Below are 6,552 nucleotides of genomic sequence, written 5' to 3' on the forward strand. Positions count from 1 at the left end.
CGCAGACTCCCTGCAGGTCATTCTGCATCATGTGCCTATGAAATTAACACCCCAGAATAATAAATGACAAGGAAAGGAAGAGGATAGTTGCAGAAACAGCCAGCAAATAAGGTGGAGGCATACATTTACACAAAGATCAAAGAAGTCGTGATGGGCTTTAATGGGAAGAAAAAAAAAAAGCAGTTCCTTACACTCCTTTTTTTGAAGTCTTAGGACCGTTTTGTGCTATTTCACTTTATATACAAGAACAGAAGAGTATCTGATGATGATTTCTAGACTAGGTATCTTTATCCTGTATCTTAATTTATCTACATGTTTAAGGATTAAAAAAAAATCTTCCAATCTAGTCTATACTGCTCTCCTGTTTTACAAGTCTTACTTATGGGGCACCTGGGTGGCTCAGTCATTAGGCGCCTTCCTCTGGCTTGGGTCATAATCCCAGGGTCCTGGGATTGTGCCCTGTATCAGGATCCCTGCTCAGCAGAGAGCCTGCTTCTCCCTCTGCTCTCCCCACCCTTACTCTCACTCATACTTTCTCTCTCTCTCTTGCAAATAGATAAACAAAATCTTAAAAAAAAAAAAAAGGTCTTACTTAAGGCTTAGGTCACACAAATGGAGAGTGTGTGGCATAGAGGCAAGTGCTTCAAAAGGTGAGCATATTGTTTGTCGAAGTTGAGCCCACTTAGTGACACTGTCTCCCCTGGAATTTGTCACCTGGGTGTTGGATTAGAACAGTCCAGCATCTGCAAAGGCCAGAATCAGGTTTCTTCCTTAGTGTCTGAGGACCCTCTGGTTCTAGGAGACCTGAAGGTAAGATGTTAAGGTGATCTTCCCCCTCACATGAGGGTGGGGTGATAGACAAGAGGTATCTATTACCCCGAATCCATCTCGTTAAAGCAGAAGACAATGTTCTTCTTTCAGGAAACCACAGCAGTACCATGCTGCATGTCCAAACTCTCTTCCCCAGGCCAGCTTGAACACCGAGGTACTATATAGGTAGATGAAGCTGAAAAGAATTCCCTTAGAGGCAATGACCTAGTTACAAGTAACACTTGGGAGGAAAGTCATAGCTTCCCAGAACTAGAAAGCGTGATTGCCATCTTTAAATTCCAAGAAGTATAGCCATCTCCAGGTGGCCTGGGAGATCTTGGTTTCTCCAAGCCTTCATCTGACATCCTAGGTCATTTTGCAGAGTCTCTGTATTTCCTTTCTCTTACGTATTTCTGTCTCTCAAAACAATGAATACTAGTTTTGTTTCCAAAGGCCAAGTGACTTTCCTAGAGGCAACCAGTTGCCTAAAACAGTCCAATGATTAACCTTATACTTAATGTAGGCACAAGTTTCTTTTACCTTATATCTTAAGATCATTTTTGAGGGAATAGTCCAGAGTAAGTATACAGGTCTTCAAAGATTGTGAAGAAAGCCATTATTGGAAATGGTCTTAGTAATTTAAAGCTAGAGTGTCAGTTTATTAGAAAGTAAAGTAAATGATGGGACTAGAGTCTGTTTGACTCACCCCGACCCTATTCCAAGCCATCTGCCTGTCTAGTATCCCCTAATCTGAGTAATAAGACTTTAAAGCTGTTATTGAGTGTTATGATTTGTTTTGACAGGGAAGACTTTGATTTTCTTTCTTTTATACCAACAAGATCTTCTTCAGCAAACTGTGGATCAAAAGTCTTGTCCTCTTAATTGTTTCAATTATTGAGAAACAATGCAATCAACGACCATTGAGTGAGTATCTGCCACACTAAAGGAATTGTTAGGGTGTAAGAATTACAAGAATGCCTTCTACATAGCAATAGGCAGGGTTGCTGATGTCAGAAAGCCACAACTAAAATTCAAGCTTTCCCTCCCAGGAGCGGTGTGATCTTGACAAAACCCTACACCTCTCTGTGTCAGCTTTCTCTTTTGTAAAAGAAATTTAATAATAGTGACTCTTTTCCAGGACTGTTGTGATAAAAGATCAAAGTTTTTAATTCACTGTTTGGAATAGGCTAAGTGATCAACAGAAAGAGCTAGTTAGCTAGTTTATAATGGAAGATCTTCAAAGAAAATGAAAGTGTAAAGGAATTGATAGGAAACTGAGGAACCAAACTGGGAAGATACTGGGAAATGGCCCAACACACAAGCTAAGAGTTCAGCAGTGGGAGAGGCCAGTTCTGAATTAAGCATTTTTCTTCATATTCTTCACCAGCCATGCCACAGCTGAGCTACTGTAACTCCATGTCAAAACTATGTGCAAAGAGCAGAATTTGGATTCATGGACAGCTAGTGTGTTCCCTAGGAACTTAGAGAAATATTTGTATCTTGGTTCAGCCAAGATAAGCAATTTTTGTATTAATAAATAAAATTAATTTTAATATTTGTAAAGACATCCCAGCACATTAAGGATCTTTTGCTTAATAAACACAACATGTAAATTACACCACTTGGCTGGGCTGAGGGAGACAGTGAGAACTGGCTAGCTTCTCATTAATTTGTTCTAGAGATATTTGCTCTCTTAACTAGTCATTTCTCCATCTTTACCTCTGTAACCAATAGCTGAGGCAACAAAAACTTGAAAATATAGTTTGTTACTTTGTCATTTCATTCATTTCGAAAGGTTGGATCTGTAACAAAGTATTCAACACTGGCTAAAATAAGGTCATTCACAATCATGTCAATTTATATTCCCTAATCAATTTACATTTTGATTTTTCATAATTGTGGTATATCAAGAGAACCGTTTCCTTGACAGAATATTAATGAATAAACCTCAAACTACAAAGAGTATTCGATAACTGTTGTATTTTAGTAGAAATACTATTGAATTTTCAGATTGATAAGATCCAGACATTTTATTTCATTTTATTTTTCAGACATTTTAAATCTTATAACCCCTCAATTTTAGGAGAGTGTGTTCTTTTATTTGCGAGGAGACATTTGTCCATTCCTAACCCTTTTACCTTCAGAAAACAAACGATGCATGTGACTTGAAAATTGAATTAATCCTTACTGAAAAAGAAATAAAAATAGCTAATGTCTTTATGATTTCCATAGCAAGCCTACAGGGCAGACAGTGTTGCTGTTTCTGTTTTGTAAGATGCATTCTGTCTTGCTAATCCTCAATAAATATGAAAAACCGATCATTTCACAGCTTAGAATTGACTAACTGGAACACATTTCTCGTTTGAATAGACGAGATAAGCAGGTTGCCATCGGCTCTGCCATTTCTGCCTTCGGGTGTGCTGTGTCCTGGGCAGACGCTGCTAGTTCATTCTCAGGTCACCGCTATCACTTTTCCATTTGTCTATTTTGGGACCAGGGCTCAGATGCATATTCCCAAAAGCCTCCTGTCTTAAAGACCATCCTGCTACCCACCATAGTTTAAAGAAATGGGCACCTCCAATTAAACCCTTCCAGGTGTAAATTTCTTGCCTGGGGAGCGAATTGAGAAATGAATGAAATTCATGAATATAAATTGGGAGTTCTTTTCACCTAAGTTTTCCTTTTGAGATTGTAGAGCATTATTCACTCCCTACAGAAATCTTTATGTGCTCTAAGTGCATTTGCCTCGGGAACCCCAGTGCAGACAGAGCTGGTAGCTCTTTGCTGGGCTGTTAGCCAGTATTTACATTCACCAGTCCTGGGGCAGAGGAGGGGGCCTGGGAGGGAGCCACTGCAATGTCTTGCTTACATTAGCGCTCTCCGCAAAGCTGCCTCACACCTTCAGGTCTGAGCCTGTAGTGGGATGAGGCCACACAGACTCCTTAGGCGTTTTCCTCCCCTTGAATATTATTTGACTTGTGCTTCCTTGTCCTATCAAAACAGCCCATTTCTGTATGTCTAAACAGCTCCATTATCAGAAGATCTATCCCCCCCCCAGTTTTTGTTTAGAGCTGGTGTAATAAATGAATCTCTCATAGGCCACCCCAGTTTAGTTTTGAACATTTTGACTATGACTCTGTGAGAGGATGGAAGGATTCAGTAAGCAAATACATATAGAATCTCCAGAAGCAAGACCTCTGCACCTCTCTATGCCACCCCCCCATCCCTGCCCATGCCTTCCCTCTTTTTGTTCCCATCTTAGTTATGTGTGTCCTGCAAAAGGTCCCTTGAGACCAATGGGGCTTTCACTCTATGACCAGATATAAGTCAGAATTTTAAAAGACATTCCTCATTTTTGAACCTGTGCTTTGAATCTTCAGCCAGAAATAAGGCTCTATTGTATTTACCATTACATGGACTACAAAGTGTGTTCACACATTGCCGATTCTTTGCTGTGGAATTAGATGGTAGGAAAGACTGTTGCTGATGAATTTTCTACATTCGTACCAAGTTACTTTTTTGCCTGTGTAACAATTCTTGCCAGCATAAATTTGATAGGGCTAGGAATCATGTCATAATAAAAGCATAATAGCAACAGAAATTTTTCAGGGCCAATAAACACATGAATTAGAGTGGAATCTCTAGATAATGGAAATAATAGAAAACGATTGTTTGCAGTGACAAGCATAACCTCGGAGATGCTGCGGGTTCATTTCCAGACCACTGCAATAAAGTGACTAGCACAATAAAGCGAGTCAAATGAATTTTTTGGCTTTTCAGTACCTATAAAAGTTATGTATACACTATACTGTAGTCTATTAAGTATAGCATAGAATTATGTCTAAATCATGTCTGAAAATGCAATTGTGTACTTTAATTAAAAAATACTTATTGATGGTGTGCCTGAGTTGCTCAGTCAGTTGAGCATCTGACTCTTGACCTCACCTCACATCTCAATATCAGGGTCATGAGATTGAGGCCCATATTGGGCTCCATGCCGGGCATGGAGCCTACTTAAGATAAATTATATATATATATAGAGAGAGAGAGTGCGCAATAAAATATACTAGCCAACATCTGAGCTTTCTGTGACTTACAAACACTGTTCACAGATCACCATAACAAATAATGAAAACATTCGAAATGCTGTGAGAATTACAAAATGTGACACAGAGACCTGAAATGAGAAAATGCCATTGAAAAATGGTGCTGATAGACTCGTTTGAAGCAGGGTTGCTGCAAACTTTCAATTTGTAAAAAAATTCAGTATCTGCAAAGCCTGTTAAAGCAAAGCTCAATAAACCGAGGTATATCTGCAATGTTAAAATAATTTTCTGCCAAGTACCTCTGTATATGAGGCATTCTGGAAGATAGTGTGGACCATGACATGGCCTTTGTTCCAATTTCTTGTTCCTGTCTGGTGGGTTTTCCTGATTATGTAACTGTAAACCTTCTAGGTATGCAGCCCCCTGAGCTAATACTCTTAGTCATACATGGGCCTACAGAGCACGTCCAGGGAGGGCTTTGACTGTGTACCATGGGCACAAAGTAGATGGAGGGGAGGTGGTCATTACTCTTGATTATATTCTCTCAATAAGTTAAAACCACTATGGAACTGAAGTAGGGTGACTACTGTGAACACAAAATAATGGGATATGTAAAGAAGATCAAAGGGTGATTTTCTAAATTCCACATTTGTCCCACCCAGTGGCAGGCACAGGTCAGGCCTCCCAGTTTGGCTTTTCCCCAGCCTCCACTCTTAAGTGTTCCAAAGGATTGCACCTTATTTCTATCTAGTTTGGCCAACGGAGATGATCTCCTAACTCAGTGACTATTCGCAAGCCATTGTCTCCACGACATTCTTCAGATGAGTAAAGGTGGTTTTATGTATGCCAAAGGAGAGTAAGATATTTTCCTCTGCAAAGACTATAATTTTACCTGTCTTCAATCTAAAGTTAAAACTCTTACATGCACTCAAAACACAAGTAATTTATTAAGAATTGGGGGGTGCCTGAGTGGCTTAGTCAGTTAAGCGTCTGACTCTTGGCTTCCAGTCCGGTCATGATCTCACAGTGGTGAGATCGAGCCCTGTGTTGGGCTCTTTGCTCAGCATAGTCTGCTTCAGATTCTCTCTTCCCTGTCTTCTCTCTCTTGCTCACATTTTGTCTCTCTCAAATAAATAAAAATCTTAAAAAAAAATAAAAACCACATATTGATTAGGAATTTTTTACACTGGGTTTCAATTTTTAAAATCTGGTTGTAAAACATAGGTTAGTGTTTGTGTTAAAGAAAAGGGGCACCTGGATGACTTAGTCAGTTTAGTGTCTGCCTTTGGCTCAGGTCATAATCCCAGGGTCCTGGGATCACGCACTCTCTCTCACTCAAATAAATAAAATCTTTTTTAAAATCTAGGATTTTAAAATTTTCTCTCAGAGAATTGTATTAACACAGCAGTTCTACTTTCGTTGAAGTAGTCAGTACTGTTAATAATATGAGCTCTGGAACGACTTTATTTTATATCATAAAGTGAATCTGTTTCATTTTCCTACCACCACATCATTTTCACCTAAATCATAACTTTCTTCCCAGAATTTATAACAATAGTTCACTTCCTTTAAGAATGCATTTGAAACCACTTGGGGTGGGGATTAAAATAATTAAAACAGATAAATCATGATCCACTTCAAAAAAAAAGAAAGAAAGAAAGAAAGAAAGAAAGAAAGAAAGAAAGAAAGAAAGAAA

The 6,552-nt window shown here is 39.0% G+C and overlaps 1 protein-coding gene across 1 annotated transcript in view; it reads left to right on the plus strand.

Moving 5' to 3' along the window:
• Positions 1-6,552, plus strand: part of LOC111159063 (cAMP regulated phosphoprotein 21) — a 111,474-nt gene that overhangs the window by 102,054 nt on the left and 2,868 nt on the right. The window lies entirely within an intron of this gene.

The sequence above is a fragment of the Enhydra lutris genome, unplaced genomic scaffold (assembly GCF_002288905.1).
Source record: "Enhydra lutris kenyoni isolate GAN:26980312 unplaced genomic scaffold, ASM228890v2 scaffoldscaffold66, whole genome shotgun sequence".
In the NCBI taxonomy this organism is placed as follows: Eukaryota; Metazoa; Chordata; class Mammalia; order Carnivora; family Mustelidae; genus Enhydra; species Enhydra lutris.